Genomic DNA, 24,624 nt, shown 5'->3' with positions numbered 1-24,624 from the left:
AAATGATATAGGAAACTATTGGTGGTTCTTAAAGAGTTAAGTAATGGTTTGTAAACATAAGATTATTTATTTTCAGCTGTTACAATCGTCCCTTTACTTATTGTTACAATTGTCCCCAAGACGCCATTTCAGCTTCATTTGTTAAAAACAATGCTAGTTAATTAGCAAAACTAATCTTTTTTTTTTATTGAAATGTTAATTAAAGTGTCCACTTACATATTCGGTTTCTAATTTTTATTTGTTTAAACAAAATTACTTTGTTACAATATAATATTCTAATACCAAAAAAAGTACTTGCGTGGCGTGAAAATATCTTTTGTGATGTAACTCTTTCAAAAGTTCATAAAAATGGTTGACATCAGGGGTGTACATGTAGATTTATTAAATACACCTTGTGCGCCACCTAGGAACCAAATCTAGAACCCGACACTCGAAATTTTTGCTCTGTTACAATCGTACCCTGTTACAATTGACCCCACTCTCCCCTACTTAAAGGAAAGAAGAAAAAAAGAACCAGTCTCTGAACTGCCTTTCAGGAGGTTATGAAAAATATCTGTTTTTTGACACTTTTCAGCGACTTTTGTAGAATTTTGCTATTTGCCATCGTAGCAATAAACGGCAACTGAAAATGTACTAAATTCAAATATCTGTAGTTACTTTTTAAATTGGCAATGAAAAATTTTAACTTACTGGTTTTTGAAAAAAAATTTTTCATTTTATATAGCTCAATAATTGTTACACTTTATATCCCACTCTATAGTGTGATAGATGGATTAATGGACTCTACACACCAACTCACGTGATTTCTTTTCACACACTTCTGTTTCTTCAAACAAAGCAGATTTCTCCTTTTTTTAGCGTTATACAAAGTATGAAACTACGATGTAAGTTTGGCGTTTCGCGCGATAACATCATTTTTATTTCACGGTTGAATTGCCACAAACCAACTCGAAATAATTTATTCGTACGCTCATGTAAAACCATGAATGTCAACATTTCCCCATCTATGACAGCTAATTTAGTCACATATTCACTAAAACGGTTAAATTGGCTGATTTTATCTGATTGAAGACAATTGGATGAAAAATGTTTCGCTGTTAGGGCACACTAAAACTGTGCAGTTGAGAAAAATTATTATTCAGAAAATAATGGCGCTTTTTGAGACCATTTATCTTCGAATTTATTCTTTTCATAGGATTTAGAGGTCGATAGCATTCGTTTATAGACAATTTGATCTATATGAGTGAAAACTTTTTACATCTTATTTTTAACCATCAGCAGTCAATTCAGAGACGTGAATTTCCTTCTGAATCAATGATTTAAAATTAAAATTTATTGGATTCTAAGCCAAACTTATACATTAGTATTCAATAATTGCAGTTGCTTAACTCTTTATAAGGCCTTATGAAGTAAATACCTTCCCACCAAATTCATTATTTTTTATAAGTAGATGAAAAGCAATATACATAATGCGATATCATCGATTGATAACTTTACAAAATAGACAACAAAACAAATACCAATGAGGAGGGAATTGTTTAGATAAACAATAAAGGTATACGTAGAGACAAGAAGAGGGGATAACTCAGAGGAGCTCTTAGGCGTTATATGTGTTTATTTATTTGATCATTTCTCATCTAGTTTATTTGTATTCATGATCAAAGAAGAAGTTTTTTATAGGAAGTAAAATCCCCATCCTTCTTCTCACCAAAGAAAATAAATTATTTTATACAATAAGCCCCTAAATGAGTTTCTTTTTATGCAACAATCCAAATCTGAAAAATATTTTGAGATAACATTGCTAGAAAAAAAAGGCACTATAAAAGGATAAACTCATTCCGTACTACTGTAGCAAAAATGCCCCACTAAATGGTGATGTTAAAAATACGTTTAACTGTAGACCTGTTATGCTTAGACAAACTTGAGATTTTCTAGCCTTAGCTACTACTTTAGTTTATCATAATTGCTCTATTTTTGATCAAAATATCGATGTTTATTTTATTAATATATTACAGTAAACAATAATAACTTGTTTTTACAAGATAACTTTCAGTTACCAATCTTAATCTTTCTGAGTAAAGATCCAGCTTTGTATGCCTGTTGGATTTTTGTGAACTTCCTAAGTTTTTGAAAAAGTATTTTTTACGTATTACATTCTTAAATGCACTTTTATACTTTTTATTACGTGTCATTAAAAATAACTTTTACACGATAACTTTTTTTTAAAATCAGTTTGTTTGCTTTTTTAATTTTTAATCACAACTGAGGTTTAAGATAAATGTTACAAAAGTTGTCCGTAAAAATATTTGTTTACATAAGTAAAAAAAATATTATATAAATTTTAAAAAATGTGAAGAAACTAACTATAATTTTTGAAATTAGTCTGTAAAATTACAATTTTACATTTATTTTAGTAGTAATTCTCGCTTAACATTGAAGCGTGATGGAAAACTATGAAAGAATGCTAAAAAAGGGGAAAAAATGTAAAACACATTTATTCATAGCAATTTAAAAGTTGTTTGAACCAGATGGAGAAAAAAATTAAAAGTTAACTGAGTTAACTGAAGTTAAAGAATCGTGATGTTCTCTTTATAAGAAATACCATAGAATAAAAAAGCTTTAAAGAGTTACGTGTTTCAAATCTTTTTAAACTAATGCGTAAGCGTATCACGTACATTTCTAAATCAAACTAAAAATGCTATAATAGTGCTTAAGCCTGAGATAAATAATTTTAATTATAGAACATATAGTATAGAGTTCTGGGATTACATATTGAAATCATAAAGAAAAAGTTAAAGCGAATGATTTCTATGAATGCGATGGAATTTATTTCCCTGATGAGTTACAAGCATCAGTTATGGAAAAATACATCAGTAAAAATATATCACATTATTTAGTATTAATAAATTTCAAATTATTAAAAATATTTATTACTTGATTCAGAAATCATCCCTTTTCATATTCTAAATGGGGGGAACTCATAATTAAAAATAGAGTGTCATAATTAGGTACTTAAAAATTGTTCTTTTTTTGCGTGTGTGTCTGCTTTATTTTATTTAAAAATAATGTAATTCGGAAAAAAAACAATTACATTTTGAGAGAAAGCAATTCTCTAAATAATGGTCGTTTAAAATGGTTTTGTAAGTTACGACTGCTTCAAAATGCATGTTGCGCTAAGTTATAGAACTGCATTTTGATATAACTGCAGGTATTAGGGTCAAGGAAGTACATTTAAAAAAAAAATTGAGATGACTGATTTTAAAGCCGTATTTGTCAACTGTTATGATTTCTCCCTACATATGTAAAGGAACAAAAATATTAGTTTAATTTCCCGGCATATGGATAGATGCTAAAATTTATTTTAATAATATCAAGTTGTACAGTCAGCAACGAAAAAAAAAATGGATAACTTATATAATTTTTTGGATAGTTGATTGGATTTTTATTCTGTAAAGTGTTATAACAATATCTCAACTAAATGTATTAAATTATGCCCCAACAGTTATCCGTAACAGTGTCAACATTTGCTTATATAGACTAAAAAATGCATTTTTTTTTCTGACGAACTCACTTTTTCATTTTCATTAAATTTGTACTTATCACCTCCAAAATGGAGAGTAGGTAGACGAAGTTTTAAAAAGCTGACTTTTATATTTTAACCACTATAACGATTCTAAGTTTTGTTACTCTAATGTTATTTAAATTTTTCATACTTATTTTCATATCCTCTGAATGATTCGTCAATAAATAGTAATTTTTTCACAAAAAGTTATAAGCCCTCGTCCAAAAGATAAAAGTGTCATATAATGAGATAAAACAAACAATTTTTATGAATTGATCTGTTTGTTAAGAATGATAAAATTTTTAAATTGTAAGGTCTCCAATTTTTAATGTATTCTGAAATTTCAGATTTTTTAAACCAAAATCTATTTTTTCGTGTCATTTAATTATTTAAAAAGTCCTTTAAAGTTGATTCTAAAGCTAATAACTGGCTGGTTAGGAAAAAGTAATCCATTTTGTGATTATATCACCAAATCGAAGCACATAAACTCTCCGACCTTCGCCTATAATATAATAAGCTTATATATAAAAGAGCTAATCCTTTCTTTAATCGCTTGATAGAGAAAGTGAGAAGCACCTGTGTTTTATCTCCCTAGTTAATTTGCAAACATAAAAACTGGTAGTCATCTTCATTTTATTGGACATTTTCTCAAGTAGAAGATTCATTAACCCATTTTCGACCGTAGGGGCTTAAACGTCAATTGGAGTAAATACTTTCTAATGAAAGAATTTAAATTTAGTTTAGCACTAGTTTTTTAACTTAACGTTTATTAACAAATTTGACTTTTTGAAAATATATAATTAATCCATTTGAGATTAATTATATGTTTTTATGCTGGATTAAAATTGAATATTCAATAATTAAAATTAAAATAAAACAAATTTCATAAAAAACTAGCGTTCAATTAAATGCTTTATTGATCGATTGATTTGGCCAGCGGTATACATAAGCAACATTTCATTTTTAAGTAAAATATTATTTTTCTGGAAAGAAACTTTTTTGTGCCTCAATGAAGATAATTGAAGTATATTTCTTTGAAAATAATGCTATATTTTATAAAATTTCTATGCTTGTCTGAAAGGGGTTAAAACATTTTTTCACATAACAGTTCTACTACTTTTAAATTTTACAGGATACCGTTTTACGAGCCTAGATAAGGTAAATCTGTTAAAGGTTGGAGCAGTTGTAATCTGCCCTGCAATGCAAAAAATAACGTAAGTGCTTCACTATTGATTCCAAGAAAAGTAGCTTGACAACTATTTTCCTTCTATTGCTATGAATGCTAAAATAGAAAAAACTCATAAAACAAATTTTATTTTTGAAAAAACTCATAAAACAAATTTTATTTTTGAAAAAATATTTTTGCAATATACAGCTTAACACACAAAGATGCCAAATATATAAAAATCTCAATTTGGAATTTTTCTTCATTTACGTTGATTTTTCAATTACACGGCAGTTATATTTACTATGAAATTCTAAATAATTCGTAATCAACGTTTCGAATTAAATTCTAATTAAATAGTAGAGAAAACTGTGTATACATTTAACTTTATCTGTTAACAAAGCAAAGTTATATTTTGACTGTATAACTACAAAACTACAACTTTGAACTTTCTTTTCATAAAAAAAAATTTTTTTTTGTTTCTTTGATTATGAATGTTTTTTGAAAAGATTTTGACCATCAGCGAGATAATTATATATTTATGCTAATAAATAATAACAAAATGATTAAAAAAATAAATCGATTTCTGCCATATTGACGGAAATCAGTTACACAACTATTGCAAAAAAGTATCTGCGGTCTGAGTGCAAAAATTAGCAACTATATTTCCTTTGTATATAAAAAAAAAAACTACTATTGTATTAAGTACAATATTGATTGTAAATATACTTAATCATTTTAAGGGTAAATAAAAGTCAGTTACTGCTTTAAAAAATCACAGCTTTCACTTGATAGTCTTTGAAAATTTGTTCATTTCAAGAGCTTTTGTCATCATGAATAAATAAAAACATAATTCTTCCTTTTTAAAATAATTTTATTGAGTGAAAACGATTAGTAAAATCTTATTAAGGATCTTCTTCAAAATTCAGTTTTCACTTCTTGTCGTATTGAGCAAAGTCGTTTTATCTTTCATTTATGTTTGAAGTAAATTGAAATACCGTAAAATATTATATGTTCATTTTGTTTTATCGAAAAAAATTCAAACTGAATTGCATAAAAATTTGAGAATTACACATAAAATTTTTAAAACCATTTGTGCTGTCTGATTTAAATGTTTTTAGAATTTAACATTTTAATAATAACAATATGCTTAGGAATCCACATTAATACAAAATTTCGGGAAATCCTGTATGAAATTGCATAAAATGATCAACCAGAAATATTTAGTTTTGTTTGGAGAACGTATTTCAAGATACCAAAAAACTGTCAAAATTTAAAATAATGTGAAGCAATCAAATTATTTTTAAGTAGTGCGGACTAAAATTGAAGAATTAGTACTTATTTGCAGATATTTAGAGTACTTATTTTATATTTATTTAGAGATACTTATATGATATATATTTAGAGTACTTATTTGAAGAATTAGCTAACTGTAAAGCATATTATTTCTTATCAAGATCTTAAAAGAATATTTCGGAATAATAAAAATTGCTTCTTTTTTAATCAAACAATCGGTACGTTGCTGCCATTCAAGATATTTAAAAGTAATGAATACTTAAACTAATTGGAGCCCAGCATTAATGTGTTAATATCGAATGCTTATAATATTCAACCACAAAAGCAAATTAACAAACAAACATATATCCAAATCAGACAAAAGCCAGAAAGTACAATTGCAATTGTTATTATATTACAATCCTCCCAATTTATTTGCCAATTATTAAAAGCTGTTGCTTTTTTAGGAAGAAAAAGTAGTTCGCCGTAGTTGTCAAATTTGAAATAGTTTAGAAACTATATAAATAATTATCTCTATTTTAAATAAGACTACTTATATTGTTATCATTACCTGTCTTAAAATAAAATAAAAAATAATATTTCTCTTCTCTAATATTCATTCATTAATATGCATTTCTGATTCATTAATATGCATTGCACAAGGAAATCTGCATCCTTATCTCCAATTTATAATAAATTAACCTTCGCAGATCGTGCAATATATATACCATTTCTGTTAAACAATTTAAAATTGAATGGAAAAATCAATTTATATTTCTCGCAAAAAATTGTCTTCACATATTATAATACAACTTACACGCTTATTTGTAAAGAAATATTTATTTAACAAAGAATGTCGTGTTTTATCTTAATTTAACATAAATATCATTATCATATTTTATTGATATTATTTTATTGATACCAACTTATTATTATTATTATTTTTGTAGGAAGAAACATAATATATTAAACTAATAATTCACTTGATGTTATCTGTTTGCAATAAGTTATGTAACATTTGTAACTTGGTGCCATAATTGCAATTTTTTTAATGAGGCATATCAAAGTTTTGATCTTGCTCTATTTAATAAAAATTTCAATTTAAAGTATGGAAAAGAGACGCAGTTTTTTAAAGAAAATAGTTAGTTTACGGAATAGCTATCTACTTTTCAAAATTTTTTTAATTAAATACGATGCATAATTGTATAAAACTATTATCTCCTAATGTTAAAAAAGAGGAAAATTCTGTGCTCATATTTTCTGTAAGGAGTTCCCGTGGAATCAGAACCATCATAAATTTTACCATACTCTGGTAGTTTCAACCCTTCTTCTTTTCTCAGAATAAATACTAGCAAGCCACAGTTAGTCGATCACTGCTCTAAAATCCCTCCCTCAGCCCAGGAGTCTTATTTTATTTTAGGCACTAATGAATAAATGATTAATTTATTAAAATTTAGATCGTAGTTAAGTTTAATTGATTTTGGAAATCATTGTTCAAAAAATATGCTTATAGAAGAAAACAGCCTATAATGATTTACTTTTTAGATACTATTTTGTTGCACTTTAAAAAAAGACATGAGAGAATGTTAAATGCAAAAAACGTTACATGATTTGATGTAATCAAATACATTCTGATGGTCTGGGTTTCAGTGAGAAGACATGATGCAATATTGTTAGTTTTGTTGAAAGTTTTATTTATTACCTTTTGTATATTATTTTGAGAAAATGATACAATACACTGATAGCAAGTTTTAAGAATTGCTGTGGTAATATGTTCATGAGAGATTGAATTTATAATTTATTTTTCGAATTATAAATTTATTATTCTAAAATGAGAGATTGACAAATAGGTATATTTTAAATACATGAAATAAAAATAATCTTATTTCATTATTTTGTTTGAATGCAATCTAACAAAAATAGGCAAGCGTCTTAAAATAATCGTAAACTGCACACTGAGAAAATAAAGTATGGTTAAAACTACCAGATTATTGTAGAACTTTGTGTGCTTTTGGCTCTATGGTAACATCAAAAAGCTCGGAATTAATCGAAACCCTTTGGTAATGATTTTAGTAAAATTAACAATAAAATGTGATTTTTATGATGCATCATAAAATTCAGAAAATGCGGTAAAATATGGTAATTTTATCATGATATCTCAGAGAATGGCACAAAAACTATTTATTTGGTTAAATTTACTTTTCAGCTCCATTTTTTTACCATATGTGAAGTAATAAGAATTATAACTTTGAAAACTAGAATTTCCAGTAAAGTGACCATATTAATTGAAAAAATTACCAAATAAATGCTCCAAATACAGTATATTTTGGTTTAATTAACCAGCATTATGGATTTTAGCAGATATCTTATAATACGGTAATTTTACCAGAATTTTGTTTTTCTTCATGCACTGGCTACATGAAAGTGACAGTTTATACCCATATATAATACATAAAACTGCTGTCGATTAATTTTTGAACAGTTGAAAGCTATGTGTTTATAGTTTTTATGGGTGATGTAGTAAAATGACTTCGCTGACTATTACAATAATTATATTAGGGTACAACTAGATCACAAAAATTTATAACCTAATGCCTAGTGTATGAAATTGAGCACACCAGAATCTTATGTGTCCTGTTTTATACAAAAGTAACAATTTGAAGTGAAAAAAAGAACCACACTTTTTACGATTTCGCTGGTTTACAAAATTGTTTTCTAATAATCAACCATTTATTTGCTGGATAAAAGAAGATATATAATGAATAAAATTGTTATTGCTTAAAGTTATAGTCGAATAAAATTTGGTGTTCAAATATTTCTATAAGTAATAATGTAATGTAAATTTATAAATTTTACAGATTGTTTCAATAATTTATATAAAATTTGCAAATTAAACACTATCAACCATGCTTTATTTAAAAATAGTTTCATAAAGTGAGGAAAATAAATACTTTTTTAGGCGTTTTTCCAAAATCTTTTTCTAGTTTATAATTTTGAACTTTCTTTTTTAAATAAATTCAAGAACATCAAGATAAAAATATAAAAAATGTACTGCAACAGTTTAAGTTGTAAAAAAATTCAAAACTAACTATAACATATTTGCTTACTAGTATAAACGCAAAATTTCCTCATTTATAAGCACAAAATTATGAACACAAAGTATGAACAAAAAATTTTCTCAAGAAAGGAAATCAAACAGAAAATTTTTAAAAAAACTCTCCTGACATAGATATCCTCTAATATTTTGCCTTTTTTTATTTAGAAATAGGGAATTTAAGCATCAACCCTTAAATAGGAATTAAGAGTTTTTAGTAAGAATTTCAATTTTGGTTCAACAATTAAACCTTTAATTAATAAGAAGAAAGCAGAAGATTTATCAAAAGTATTTTAAAAACCAAGAACCAGATAATATTATCACAGGAGAATAATTTATTAAACAGAAGGTAAAAACTAATTACTTTTCTAAAATTTCACAATCCAGAATTTAACGATACGAATTTACTAAGATATTTACAAATTTAACTCTAATGTTTAATTGTGCAAATCAAAATAAAAACTTTACACATGCATAAAAGCAAAAAAAGTAAATTTTTCGATGCAATAAAAAAGAATTATTTGAAAGAAAGAAAAACACTTGTTCAGCTTTTTTCCATTATGTGAGTGATAGAACTTTTCTCTTAATCAATTTTAATGAAATAATGACAAATAAATACATTTAAATCTAAATCCCCTTCCGCTTATTTACGACTATACTTATTCAGAAATATATATTATATACTATTTATCCCAAACACTACGATCAAAACCACCATTAATTGAAACTCTATTTTGTAAAAAAAAAAAAATGTGGACGACTAATGCGAAGACTTTTTTTCTGTGGGAGTGATCCATCTTGTTATTTTTAATCTGAAAATGAAATACTGGTTTTCAAACTATTATGATTATGGTTTTATATTTCATGTAAGAAATGGACAAAAATAATTAGAGCTCCTGAAGTTTCGTGTAACCACTATTGTTTATTTACATTTTATAGCTCTTATTCTAACTAAAAAATTTTAATTTATAAAATAAGAAAATGAAAAGATATTGCCGATAAAAGAGCTTGGTTGCATTTTTACTTCTGTTTTCTAATTCAGAAAATAACAGTTTCATAAAAAGAAAAATAACCTCAGGTTTTAAAATCTTCTCATGGTATTGATAAATTTACCTTTAAATTCTTATCTAAAAAGTTATTGTACACATCTTTTGAAAAAAATTTGAAAATTTTTCACTACAATAAAAAAATGTCTACTTTTTAAAAATAAAATTTCTAGATGGGAACAAGATTCAAGCTTAAATAAAAAGCTTTAAGGTTCATGTAGGTGTTATAAATCTTTAATAGGTGTTATATGGAGTAGAATTTTTAAAAAAATACGTCCTTAAGAATTACTAGTATTTTTCTCCCATTGGCAATTTTACAACGTTGACTGTTGATATAAATTCTACAAGTACACATAAAAACAGTTTACGATCTAAGGGTAATGCTTTAGGATCTACCGAATTCAGATAATAATCTAACAAAGATGTTTGTCAAATATAACTTTTTTTACTCTACACAGCATAAAAAATTATAGTTTTCACGAACATCAAATGCCTTTCTTATTTAGTTGTTCACTTCGAATAGTGCCTTTTATGTAATTTCAAATACAAAATTTAAGGTTTTATTGCAAGTGATGGCAACAGTAAAGAGTTATGATATCGTTCCAAAATACCTGGAACATTTCCAATATATATTGCGCTGCAAAGCTAGCGATGCGTGAATGAAATAATTGCTCCTCTCTCTACAATAGGACAGCGACATCGAACAATCAATGAGAAAGAGCAGAAAATTGTTCTCTTCTATTTCTGAAAGATTCGAAGAGGTCTATGCCCGTCTTCCTTCCAGAGGATGAATAACGAGTCATAAAACGCTAATTAATACCGAATTTCTTCTCGTTTCAGAAGATTTTTTTCTAGTCTTCTTTGGAAGATGCATTGAAGTAACTAAATGCTTTTCGATCGGCAATTGATTTTCTTCCTTCAGAACTATTTTCTTTCTTGACAGCCTTTTGAAGGAATAAATTTCAATTTCTGCTGCGCTTTTACCAGAGACAATTGAAAAGACAATTATCAGGAAAATTTAGGTCAGACTAGTACAGCCATTTTTATTTGTTGACAAGCTGTCTTTTCAAATGGGTTAGAAAGAGGTTTCGACTGAATTATTTACATTCTAGTTGTGTATTGTATAACTCTTTCAAGACCACAAACATAGGTTGCCTAAATCTGCTTTACAAAGGTACTGCAGTTGCATGAAAGGATGCTTTTTTGAGAATAATACGCTATTTCATAACTGCTGTAAGTTTGCACTCATGACAGTTAGTTCCAGTACCTTCTATGTTAATTCTGAAAATGGCGCGAAACGCCATCGAAATTGGGGCCATCATTTTGAGAAAATGAAAAGTGTTCGGTGACCTAATTTTTTAATATATAAAAACTTACTCCATGCGGCATTATCTAGGCTCATAAAAATTTGAAAAAAATGAGAATAAGGCACTGAGTTTTATAATTTTCATCTAGGTGCAAAAATGTCACCAAATTGGTGATTTTTAAAAAAGCTTAATAACTTCTTAAAATATTTTACTTACTTGTAAATTGTTTACTTAAAAGCCCAAATGGTAAGATGACGTATATAGTTTAAAAGTTTAGCTTTCTTCAAGTATAAGGCACTTAAACTGCTGCTTTTTTTATTTTCCTGTTACCATGTTAACACTTTTTTTACCTTACCATTTTAAATTTTGAGCTAAAAGTTTTCAAAACAATATTGATAATGTGAAATAAATCGAAATAACTCAGAGAATATAAAGTTCACATTTAACACGGGTTTAAATTCCAATGATAGCTAATTCAGACGTGTACTTCTTTCAGCCATCAACGACTTCAGTGAACACATAAAGATACCACCAGTAGTAGAAAAACAGTGAGTTTGAATCCAGTCTGCCAAATTATCCCCATGTATTAAATGGTGCACGTTAAATCTGCCGGGGTCATAAATTTCTTCAAGTTCTCATAATAAATCAATACCTCTTGGGGAATTAACCCAGGAGATCTCTAGTCTTCTAGATTAGGTTAAAAGTTACAAGGCTACGGAGTAGAACATTGGTAGCCGTAAACTCTAATTTGAATCAGCTGTTCAACGACGATAATGAAATGAAATATCTAATGATAGAACCCGGTGGCTCAAGCCTATTTTCGTTAGGAGGAGCACTTCAAGTTAGAGTAAAAAAAAATTCAAGTAATAAGAAACTGCTCATCAAAGCTAATTCAGCAACTACTTCAATTTCAATAATATTCATTTAGTCAGACGTGGTTGCTCAGGGGATAGAGTGCTCACCTCTCAATGAGGTGACCGGGGCTGGAACACCTGCGATGGCTGGTAGAAAATAATTCCGCTTTCGGCTCGCACCGGCCACAGTGCTGTAGTAAAATATCCTCAGTGATAGACGATTCATGGATTAACGTCCAGCTTCCGTCAAGCTAACCATGGGAGGTTTTCGTGATTTTCCTCTCCGTGTCACGCAAATGTGGGAAAATTTCTCCCACTACTTGATAAAGGAGTTCCCTTGTCTTCTGGGTTGGTTTCAAAATGACAAGGCTACGAACATGAACATTGATAGCCATAAACTCAGAATTAGGACGGCTGTTAAAAGCTGGTTATAAAATAGAATAAAAAATCTAATGATAATAATATATTAACAATAGCTATAACGGTATTTGATAAATATAACAATAGCTATTTGATTTTTTTTAAATTTTATTTCATTATATATTGATTGGTAAAATATATTGGGAATTTATGTTGTATTGTATTAAAAAGGAATCACTTTAAAATAAGCTATAAAGAAAACCAGAAATTATTTAAAACCATCCAAGTTCATAATTTGCTTAATGTCCAAACATTTTTCAACTATTCATTCGGGGGTTATCCTATGAATATATCAGCTATCAATCAAAATATGCAGCAATATGGCGCGCGCTGTTAATTTGCTTACAGAGAAGCTAGGAAACGTCAGAGCATGCATCTGATATCAAGTAAATGCATGTTTGATGTTAAGAAACGTGTTTCCCGATCAGAATTAATTATTCCGGCAGAACCACTACAGTAACGATCGATAGACATCAAGGCCAAAAACACACCTTCGAGGCGAACAATTTTCGTACACTCAGTACAAATTAATCCCAACGATAGAATGCTTCGAAATTTAGGGGCAACTTCTAAATGCAGACGCAGTTTTCATGATTGTTTAGTGTTAATTATTGGAAGTGTTGAGATTATTTTATCCGGTTGTTGATGTATTTTGTGGCAAGCTTTTTTTTTTCCTTAAAGAAGAGTTTGCTTGTTTTTAACGAAACGGGAAATAAATTGTTTTTAAGTTATTTAAGTCAATTGATAATGTTAATGATAATGTAAGCAGAGGGAAAAATTCTGGTAAAGTTACCGTACTGTATGGTAATGACATTTTTGGTAAACAAAAAAAAGCATAATTTTGGTTAATAAATCCGAAATATACGGTATTTAAAACCTTCATTTGATAATTTTTGCGCTCTCATGGTAACGGTTTACTGAAAATTCTGGTTTTCAAAATTAGAATTTATGTAACGAGACATTTAGTCAAAAATAACAAAATAATAATAAAAAGAAAAATTAAATTTACTACACAAATTTGATCACTTAGAATAAACTCATTTTTGGCTATCGCAAATATTAGCTCTCCAGGCTAATTCTAGTTAGATAAGATATTTATTTCATGTTTTAAAGTCTTTAGGTGAGAATAGTCGAAAATTATTTTTGACAATTAACTTCAACTGAGATATAACAACTAATTAATTATATCTGTTCTAAACTATACGGAGAAAGAAAGTCTGTTTAAACTACCTTAAAGCATAATACTGACATTTCTGGGGAAAAAAATCATAATTTTAGTTTTTAAAACCAAAATATTTTAACCCTTCTATTTGGTAATATGTTTGTTCTTATGGTGATGATTTATAGAAAATTATTATGTAGTTTTTTTTAAATCACAGTTTTTATTACCACATATTTAGTAAACAGTACAAAACTGAAAAGTAAATTGAACCGATTAAAGGGTTTTTATACCGTGTTCTAAAGTATCATGATAAAATTGCAGAATTTTATAACATTTACCAAATTTTATCATGTATTATAAAACCACATTTTATTGTTGATTTTACTATAATCATTATCGAAGCGCTTCGGTAAAAATTACTCGAGTTTTCTGTGTGTTTTCCCATAGAGCCAGAAACATGGAAAATTCTGCCATATACGAGTACTTTTAACCATACTGTTTTTCTTAGTGTAGATTCAGTGTTTCTAGTTTAAAACAGACGTAATTAATTTATTGTTACATTTCAGGTGAAGTTAGATATCAGAAGATAAATTTAGGGTTATTCTCACCTACAGACAAAAAACATGTAGATATTTTTCATTTAACGAGCTTTTGGAGTGGAAACAGCTAAAATTTAAGATAGCCAAAAATGAGTTTTAGCTAATATTGAGTTTAACCTCTTAACTTGTGCGCTCGAGTTAATTCGAGCCTGCTAAACAGGCCAAACTGTGCACACTCGAGATAATTCGAGCGGCGTTGTATTTTATGTTGTTATAATTTTTCACACTCGAATATAATTAAGAATTGAAAATGTGTTTTTTCTGTGTTCTAATGCGTGTGCTTTTTTACATTAAAAAATGTGTGTGCTTTTTTACATTTTTTTTGGCCGGTTTTTTTCAAAAAATATGTACGTTAAGGGGTTAATTCAAAGTGATTAAATTTTAAAATTAGCACAGTATGAACAATTTTAACTATTTTTAATACTATTTTTAATTATATTTGCGAAGATGCTTTTCAGTATTACATATTTTAAAGTTTGCAATTTTATTTCATAACCATCGTTGAACAGCCGACACAAATTTGAATTTACGACTACCAATGCTCAACTCCGTATCCTTGTGATTTTAAACCCAATCCAGAAGACAGGAAAATTCCTGGGTTAGTACTCCCAGAAGTATTGAATTGTTATGCGAACTTGGTGGACTTTGTGACCCAGACAGATCTTAATATAATTCTAATTGTCAAAACTCACAATAGTGAAGATAATAAATAGATTTTTTGTCTTTTATAATAAAAAATGAGTTTGTTATAGATGTAAAATACTTTTCAATAACTAAATTAACGAAAAATATTATTTATTTAATTACAACTTAACGGTGTTAATTATAATTCAGAATGATAAAAATAATTCATGATTGGTGGGTTTCATTGATAAAATTTTACAAAATTCAGTATTATTCCATAATCCTTTCATTTCATCAAGTTTTTTCTAGCCCTGAATAGAGTTATCACTTCATTCGAAATTAAATTTTCACGCACATTTTCATACGAGTCAGCCATAAAATATTAAACCTATACTCTTCATTCAAACTGTAATCTAAATTGAAGTAAGAATAAAATTTATAGTTCAAATGCATAAAAGCATTTCTAAAACAATGAGTACTGGTATTTTATATTTTGGCATTTCAAACTCTACAAAATGTTTATAAAATTTTCTTATTTACGTAAGCATAATTAAATCCTGACTAGATGTATTACTCCAGAGTTCTTTAAGTCGGAAATTATTCCGTAGTAGTAATTTTTAAATGGTAGACATTTATTAATTTATTGTTTCTATAAAATAAATTCAACTTCTGCAATAAAAAAGAGGAATTGAGGAAAAGAAAATGATGTTCAATTTATAGTTAAGTAGGAAAATACTTTTTGGTTTTAAATACCACTTTAGATTAAAAACCATTTGTCATAAGAAAAAAAAATTGAACCTCAAATATGTATTTAGCACTGCAAATATTTTGTGGCGGTCGTGATTGTTTTATGAACTTCTACTTCGCTCAAAAGCGTCTGAGCTTTCTTTTTTAAAGGGTTATGGGAACTTTAATATTTTGTCTGGTAAATATTTCGCAATAATACTTTCAAATTTAAATATCCGAAGTAAAATATAATATAGCTTAATTTCCATTGATGGAACTTAACTCAGCGTGAAATTTTAATAGAAAGTTAGGAGGTATTAGTCTTTTGTATAAATGGAAGAACTCAAAAAGCATTATTATTTACAAAAAAAACTCTGATTAATTTAAATCATCCATTTTTTTCGAGAGTCAAAATAATAAATCTGCGAATAATTTCAATTATTTAAACGCATGTTACAGCTTATATCAATTTTCACACTTAAAAACAGATCTATTTAAAACGTATAGAAAATTTTCAACTCCTTAAAATTAGACTATTTCTAGGTACTCTCTCATATTATTGTGACATGATCTCATTATTATTTAAAGAAAAAAAAGAATTTGACTATAATAATATATCCATGATTTGCAAGCGTCTTTAAATTTATGAGCATCACTGCTTCTAAAAATGTATTACAATAAATTTATAAAAAAAATTACATAACTGATAAAAATAAGACCCATATTTAATGATTACACCACAATATTGCATACTATTTTAATTCATCATCTCAATTTCACGGATAATTAATTTATTGATATTCTCATATATTTTGCTGATAATATATAATTATTTTAATAGAGAGTTTATTTAATAGATAAATTTATTTATTTAAATTATAGTGTAAACAAAAAATTGCTATATAATTACAAATTATGCGTTTTTGGAGCTCGTTAGAGATTGAAACCAAAAACGCATAATTTTTGCCTAAAGTATTAAATAATTTACTTCTAAAAATCAAAGCATAAAAAAAAATTTACATCGAAAGGAATGATTTTTGTATGAGTATTAATAGCATTTATATACTACTGTTTTTAAACTATTTCAAATTTCGTGCTTCTCTGTTAACTTTCGTGCATATTGTGTTCTTTTATAAACTTTCATATTGTTGTGCTATTTACTTTTACGTGTGTTATATTGTATTTTTGAATATCGTGTTTAGAATTTTATTTTCAACATGTTATCCTTAGAATAATCAATAAAAATCTTTTATTGATCAAATTCTTTCATGAATAAATGCTGCGAAGATGATGATGATCTAATTTTGTTTTTAAAAAATTATTATTATATAAATGTATTTTTTAAATTATATTCAGATATGTTCTCGATGATTCTAAAATAACGGAAAATACTGCAGCATACGATTGGCTCTAATTAACCAAATTTGATAACTATTAATTATTATATAGTCTTTTATGCTAAAGCTAATTTTTTTAAATTAAAGCAATCTTTAATTTTTATTTTAATTTGCATATTTTTTCTAAACTTAATAATTGCAATCAAATACCAAAATGTTCTTCTCTACCAGAGTTCAAATTATTTTTGGATCATGGTATTTTCCTATACCTAATTTCCATATATTTTCTGTAGTATTTGGATCACAATGTACCGTAATATATATATATTAGTATTTAACACCCTTAATATATATTATCCTTGTCAAAAATCCTTAATAAACCAAAATGATGTCTGGACTAAAGAAAAATGCAGACATCAGATATCATAGAATTATTTTGAATAGAGGAAAGAACAAATTCTAACTAAGATGAATTAATAAATTGCGAATTCGAAAGAATAGAAAAATTATCACACTGAAATAATTTTTAATAATTTTATATTTTCTACTTAATAAATGAATTTTCCTTGACCCACGGAATTTTTATTTTGTCCATTTATCCAGATATTTAATAATTTAAGTTTATTATCAAATAATGTTCTTGCCAAAACCATTAATCAATTAGTTAAAGTTTGTTTTATTTTATAAATAATGATAAATGTAATGAGAAACATTTAAATTTTGTTAAATAACTGCAATTTAAAGCTCTATTGTCATAAATAGCTGCAAATCTTTTACTAATTGAAAAATACATACATTATCTTATTGATTTATCTATAATTTGATTAATAAAAGATATTATTTATTCATTTTAACTTACCTTAACTTATTTGAATACGAAAGTGCAATTTTATGCTAATGTTATATCAGAATGGAATAAATAGTTTTAGTCACACAATTCGAAATCTGAATCAATATTTAAGATGATTTCAGATACCAGTAAATTGTGTTGCTTTATTCATCGTACAGAGCTTCACTTTTGAAAACAATTTAACTTCCACCTATTTTATTTTAAGAAGATAAGTGAATTTATTTTTTCAAGCAATTGATTGTAAAATTAAATAAGTTTTCTTAAATATTAAACAAGCATGATAAATATGTTGTTAATATATATGCATACATAAATATGTATTTAATACTGTTAATTGTTAATAATTGTTTAAAAAAATTAAAGAAATAGTTCAAAATTGTTTATGTTTCAGGAGTTGACCTCTAAATTCGAAAATCTCGAATTATTTTTTATTTTCATCGTCACTCCCTCGAAAAAAAAAACTTTTTTTTATAATTTTTTTCAAGTGCGTGTCTGTGTTAATCAAAACTTTTACATAATCTTATACCCCATTTCTTTAAAAATGTTAAAAACTGCATAAGTGAACCATTAACCTGCAGTTTTTATTTGTAAATTATACTTGTTCTTTGTATATAAGTTGTTGTTATCATATATTATTTTAACTAAAATTTTGAAAAATAAAAAACTTTTCTGAAGAGTTATTTATTTTTTTCTCATTTTAAAATTTTAAAAGATTTCTCGACATTGCTCTTTTTTCTTATACTATAGTTCAAATCATAAAATTATATTTTATACTTTATCTGCATTAATTTTAAAAATGTTTATCTATTTAAAAATCAAACATTTTTAAAAATCTAAATGTCTTTTTTATAACAAAACTAATTATTGTATATTATTTTCTTTAATTTAAATTTGTAAATTATAATTAGCTGGTTTTTAAATATTAGTAATACATTTTATTTACTACATAGTAAAATAAAACAGAAAAAGTCAAAGAGTTATGTTTTTTACTCAGGATTGCACGACTTCTAAACATTGTTCCTTATTTCTTGCAATATTTACAATACGAAATCATACTTTTCCCCCCATGATTATTAATTATAAGAATATTTAATTACTTTAAAATCAATGATTTATGGAGAGTGTCATAGCCTCTAGAGAAGAGGTATTCTCGCTCCATTTTTCGTTAACCAATGATTTGAGCGATCAATAAAACTACCATCTAAGTCTAGAGAAAAAATCCGTATCTTACATACCTTTGAATGATCGGAAAGGGTCCGAATAAACCGTGCCCATATCCCCGGAAAAGGGCACCTGCCCCCGATCACCGGGGGACCTAGTTTGATGCCCGTAGTCCTTTTCTTCAAGAATCCGTTCGAAACACTGAATTAGGCTTAGAATATTCTCTTTCCTCTTCCTCAATGATCCTTCTTTTAGAATAATCGCTCCTTAAATCGGTACTCCTGTCTCTAGATCTGTTCCTACATCTTGGAGTTCAGTGTACCAGTATGGTACATCTTTTAAGCACCTATCCTTCGGTAATTTCCGATGTGCTTAATATGACGGGCTCTTAAGGTAGCCGCCATGGAATCCAATCGTGCACGGAGGAGAAGGCTCCAGCCTCCATATTGTTACTGCCTCTCCATCGGTCCGACCCTCAACGGGGTGTTGCGCGCGCAATCGCGGTGCATGTGTGTGAGTGTGTTGTGTTGTATGTATCTCTCCGCCTGGTTTAGAATGATGTTGAGCCCTCTCACACATATCTTCTTCAATCTACCGCACAGTTATTTTCTTTTTTTCCTTTTTTATGAAAACAATCATTTCTTCTTCCGAATTTGAAACTATATTTATTGTTTTTCTAGACTCAAGAGCAATGTTTGGAAAATGATAAAGAACGTTGTAGTAATATTCTGAAGTTATTCGCTTTCAATATTATATTGTTTAGTATATTGTCTCAAATATTATACTTCTTATCGTTTTTACACTATTACGAATTTTACAAACTTGCCATTTTTAAGCGAGAAATATTTGAATAGCGGTGAAAAGCAAACTCCGTGTCATTTTATAATGTATGTACCACTAATGTTTCATTCAGTGAGAAAAACATAAGAATTTTCTAAAATGATGCCTTTTCTCGATCTATACTGTCATAAATATCTTTCCTTCTAGATATATTTGATATTAATTTGTTCTAAAAAATTAAGTCGAGAAGAAATTAATTTACAGAAAGTAATGTGTGGAACAATTTACTTCTTGATTTGTACTGAATCTTCCTTGTTAAATCTACTAAAGTATCAAGCGAACATACTTTTTATCCTTTTTAAAAAAATATTTTAGGTGTAAAAAATTCAAAAAATAGTTTCACACCTGACTCGTACTTTTTAAACAATGTGTATCTTAAAACAGTGTCTTGCTTCGTACAAAAAAATGAGTTATAACAATTACCGCAAATAATGTCAAATATCACTTGAACGCAACAAGAGCAAATAGAAATTAAGCACAAACTTTTCTTATTGTAAGTGAATGAACAAACAACATTTAAATATATTTTAAATGTCAGTAGTTTAAAGATTGGAATTCCGACATTGAATAAATCTCTTGATCTACTGTGTAACATTTGTGATAAACATGACATATAATTAACATAGCAATATAGATATAAACGACACGTTTTCCAAATGTGACATTTTTTTTCATTAAATTGACCCTTAGTTATTTTTCAGATAGTTACTTTATAATTATCCTGAAATTTCATGTAATAATAGAACAATACACAGAAGCACCTCAATGCTTACATGGGAACTGCGTGTTCCCCCTCTCCCAAAAAAAGGCTCTCTGAGCAATTTGAAAACGTATTTAAAGTTTCACTTTAGTAATAAGAAAGTGACAACATAAAAAGAAATGAGATATTTTGCTGTAACTTTCCAACCCATAACCTCAACTATCACTTTCGAAATTATTTGCTTATAAGAAGCTTTTAGAAATCATATAATCAATGATTAAAGTTTTAATCCTGCTAGAATGTTTTTAAAAAATTCCCGTCATTTTTGCTGAAAGTGAACAAATTTTTGAATTGAGCTGTTAAAATTGAAAATATGTCGAATTTTGGAGTAAAATTTTTAGAAGAAAAAAAAGAAAATACTCATGAAAACATAACATTAAAATAAATAATAATGAAATTAAAATAAAAAAATATTTTCATTTAATACAAAGTTATGAAACAAAATTTAGCGAATTATGGTATAACTTTATAGCACAACTTTAAAAAAAATACATGGTTTTTAACACAGAAATTCCATTTTGTAGTTTTATTTTACAAATTCAAAAAAAAAAAATTTAAAAAAATTGTCCATTTTTTTCGAAATTCGTAAAGTAATAATTATAAATTCTGTTCCGTTACCTACATAAGAGTAGACACTATGTGAAATTCTACTTTTACCCTATCTACGAATGTTATCAAGTCTAAAATAAAATCCCAATTGATAAATTTAACCTTAACTGTGTTCAAAGTTTCAATTCGAGTAAAAAAACACTCGAAGGAAGAAAAAGAAAGCCCTCGACTAGGAGTAGACAGGGAGAATCCTGTAGAAGTGTTTTCACTGTATGCATTCACACAGTGTAAGGAAGCTTCCTCAGACAAGTCGAGGTTAAGAGACGTCTGACATAATTAGGGGAGGAAACGGATCGAGGTCAAGCTACGGGAGTGAATTGGATCTTTTTTCTTTCACTCTACCAGCATGTTTTGAACTGATTCGGGAAATCAGAACATGCATTAGTATAGAATTGATGAGTCTTAATATATAAAAAAAAAAGAGAGTACTTATGTTCGGAGAATGTCCTATATGTGGTGGGTAATTGTTTTTATTTGGTTCACTGGAATTAAAATGAGGGGGTCGTACGAAATTCCATTTTATTTTAAATCACATGCACTCCATACGCTTGAAATATAATTTAAATAATTTTTACAATTAATTTGCTGTGTTACATGCATATAAACTTAAATTTGAATTATTTTCACTGTAAGTTTGATTGGAACGAACTTTTCGCACTTTTCTTTTGCTTCACCTATGTCAATCTGCTAGTTATTATAGTTAGAAAGTTTAGTACTATAAATTGTATGCTTTTCACTTCGTGCTATGTAAACTTTAGTTTGAATATCTTTAAATCTACTGAAATGCTTACGTTCTGCTTCTTCATTATTGACGATGGATAAAAACTGCCACCGGTTTAAAAACGCTATCAATAGAAAGATACAGGTAACTATGATTGAAATACACTGGTTATCATAAATTAAGGAAAATTCACAAAAATCGCGATAACTCAAGAAATTACACATGGAATTTTATGAAACTTACCCACAATATACAACACATAGTAAGGTATTAAACAACATAAAAAGAAATTATCAGACATTAATAGTAGTATAGAAATTAGCACATGTATAAAATAAACAAATTGGAAGTATCGGTTTGCAATAGAAAAAGTACCTTTAATATGGAATATGATTGCCTCTAGAAGCAATACAGCACAAACAGCGATGTGTGATGCTTTCAATTATGCGGTCTATCAGTTCAATAGGAAGTGAGAGCCATTGCTCTTGTAAAGCAGTTGCAAGCGTGGCAAGGGTCTGAGGGGGCGGATTGATGGCAGATACACGCCTCCCTAGAGCATCCCAAACGTGCTCGATAGGATTCAAGTCCGGGGATCGAGCTGGCCACTCCATGCGAGTAATTGTTTCCTGTTGAAGATAATCATCAACAATGCGAGCTCTGTGTGGTCTTGCATTATCGTCCTGTAACAGGAAGCAATCACCAATTGCCCCGGCATATGGGCGCACATAAGCATCAAGGATGTTGTCTCGATAAACCTGAGCATTCACGGTTCCCCTTGGAAAGACATGGAGGTATGTGCGCCCTCCTAAGGATATGTCTCCCCAAACACAGACACTGCCTCTTCCGTATGCATCTCTTTCACGGATGTTTGATGGATGATAACGGGTCCCAGGTTCTCTCCATATCAAATAACGTCTACTGTCACTTTCTAGACTAAACCTGGACTCATCCGTAAAGAGAACAGGCCTCCATTGATCTGACGTCCAGTGGACATGTTGTCGGGCCCACTGCAAACGGTCTCTCCTATGGCGTGATGTGAGCGGCACGCAAATGGCTGGTCGTCTCGCATACAGACCACCTTCGTGGAGCCTTCTGCGCACAGTTGACGTTGACACCAACCTTCCGGTGGCTGCAGCAAGAGAGGATCTAAGATGTGTCGGAGTAGCGGTTCTATTCCTGCGTGCACTTAATGTCAAATATCGGTCATCGGCACTGGTCGTAACAGTTGGCCGTCCTTGACTGAACCTCCTAGATGCCGAATCTGTGGTTTGAAATTGCCTCCAAAGTCTATGAACCACAGATGGACTCACATTTAGCCATCTGGCCACTTCTGATTGACTCTGCCCTGCCTCTAGTCTCCCGATGGCTCTCCATCGTAGTTCTTCAGGCAAATGATGCCTAGAGGTCATTATTACGAATTGGCTATCTCAGATTTTCAATGTCGCAATCACAGTAAAATTTGTGTGCTTTCTCTCAAACTTGGACTTTTATGCTCCAGGCAGATGACGTAAGCCGAGTGCAGCGCCACTAATTTGCATATTGCAATTTTACTCAGCTACTCTTAGTGGACAACATATGCAAATTTTGCACGGTTTGGCTTACTTTTGAAAGAGTTATCGCTATTTTTGTGATTTTTCCTTAATTTATGATAACCAGTGTACTAACTAACAGTATAAATAGGATGTCATATTTATAATTTGTTTAGTTTCCTATGTATCAATGGATAGGGTGTGTCAACTTTACGTTTTACATTACATTCTCTCTAATAATCGTTTTACATTCGTTGGCAGTTGAATTGGCTGACAGTTTTTGTTGACAACTTTGCGTTTTACATTTCAAATCATTTTTGTTTCTTCTCATTCACGTCTGGCAAGTCTTGGATATGGGTGCCTATTTTGGAACGCTTGAAACTGTTTTTTATTTTCAATCTGTATATTTTCGAAGCAAATGAAAATTTTTAATCAAGTCAATTCAAATGTGTTGTGCAACTACATAAGAAAATGTAACACAGTTTTGCAAATCTTCCGAAATTTAAAAAAGGAACTTTGAGTAAAAATAGCAGAAATATACAATCTTAGAACCCTGTCTACGCTAGCCTCTTTCTTCCTTATTTATTATTCATATCAATAGTCGTTTGGTTCAGTAGTACTTGAAAACCTTTAAATGGGGAAAATGTAAGTTCGTTCAGAACATGCCTGGCCTACTCATAGAGTTAAAAATAATGAAACTTCTAACTTAAATTATTTGGAATATATCTTTGAGATCGTTTCTGAAAACACAATAACGGGAAAGCAATAATTTTTTTAGATAAACTAAAACTCCTCCCTTGCTTTACCTTCTGTGTTACAATATATTTTCGATAACACTGGAAAATATTTTTATGCATGGAATTTTTTAATGGATCTGAGATATTTTTGCGCCACTGATCTGCAATCAATTTCTCTAGAAAAACCACAGTTTTTATGCAAACTTACAATATATTCCTAACCAGCATTTTTTAGAACCCACTCAT

General features: G+C 28.6%; 1 protein-coding gene across 4 annotated transcripts in view; it reads right to left on the bottom strand.

The window, feature by feature from the left end:
* Positions 1-19,717, bottom strand: part of LOC107451321 (regulator of G protein signaling 18) — a 79,057-nt gene extending 59,340 nt beyond the window's left edge. For 2 of the 4 annotated variants that reach the window (XM_016067390.4, XM_071180250.2), the window contains exon 1: positions 19,257-19,701. The gene's annotated coding sequence lies outside the window, so the exon portion shown is untranslated. Of the gene's footprint in view, positions 1-19,256 lie in introns of all 4 variants that reach the window. The other 2 variants (XM_016067401.4, XM_071180249.2) reach the window with 2 other exon arrangements.
* Positions 19,718-24,624: the final 4,907 nt, after the last annotated feature.

Source organism: Parasteatoda tepidariorum, chromosome 1 (assembly GCF_982258835.1).
Source record: "Parasteatoda tepidariorum strain Cologne lab strain chromosome 1, Ptep-v5.0, whole genome shotgun sequence".
In the NCBI taxonomy this organism is placed as follows: Eukaryota; Metazoa; Arthropoda; class Arachnida; order Araneae; family Theridiidae; genus Parasteatoda; species Parasteatoda tepidariorum.
The sequence above is the reverse complement of the archived record's forward strand: the minus strand, read 5'-3'. Positions and strand labels throughout refer to the sequence as shown.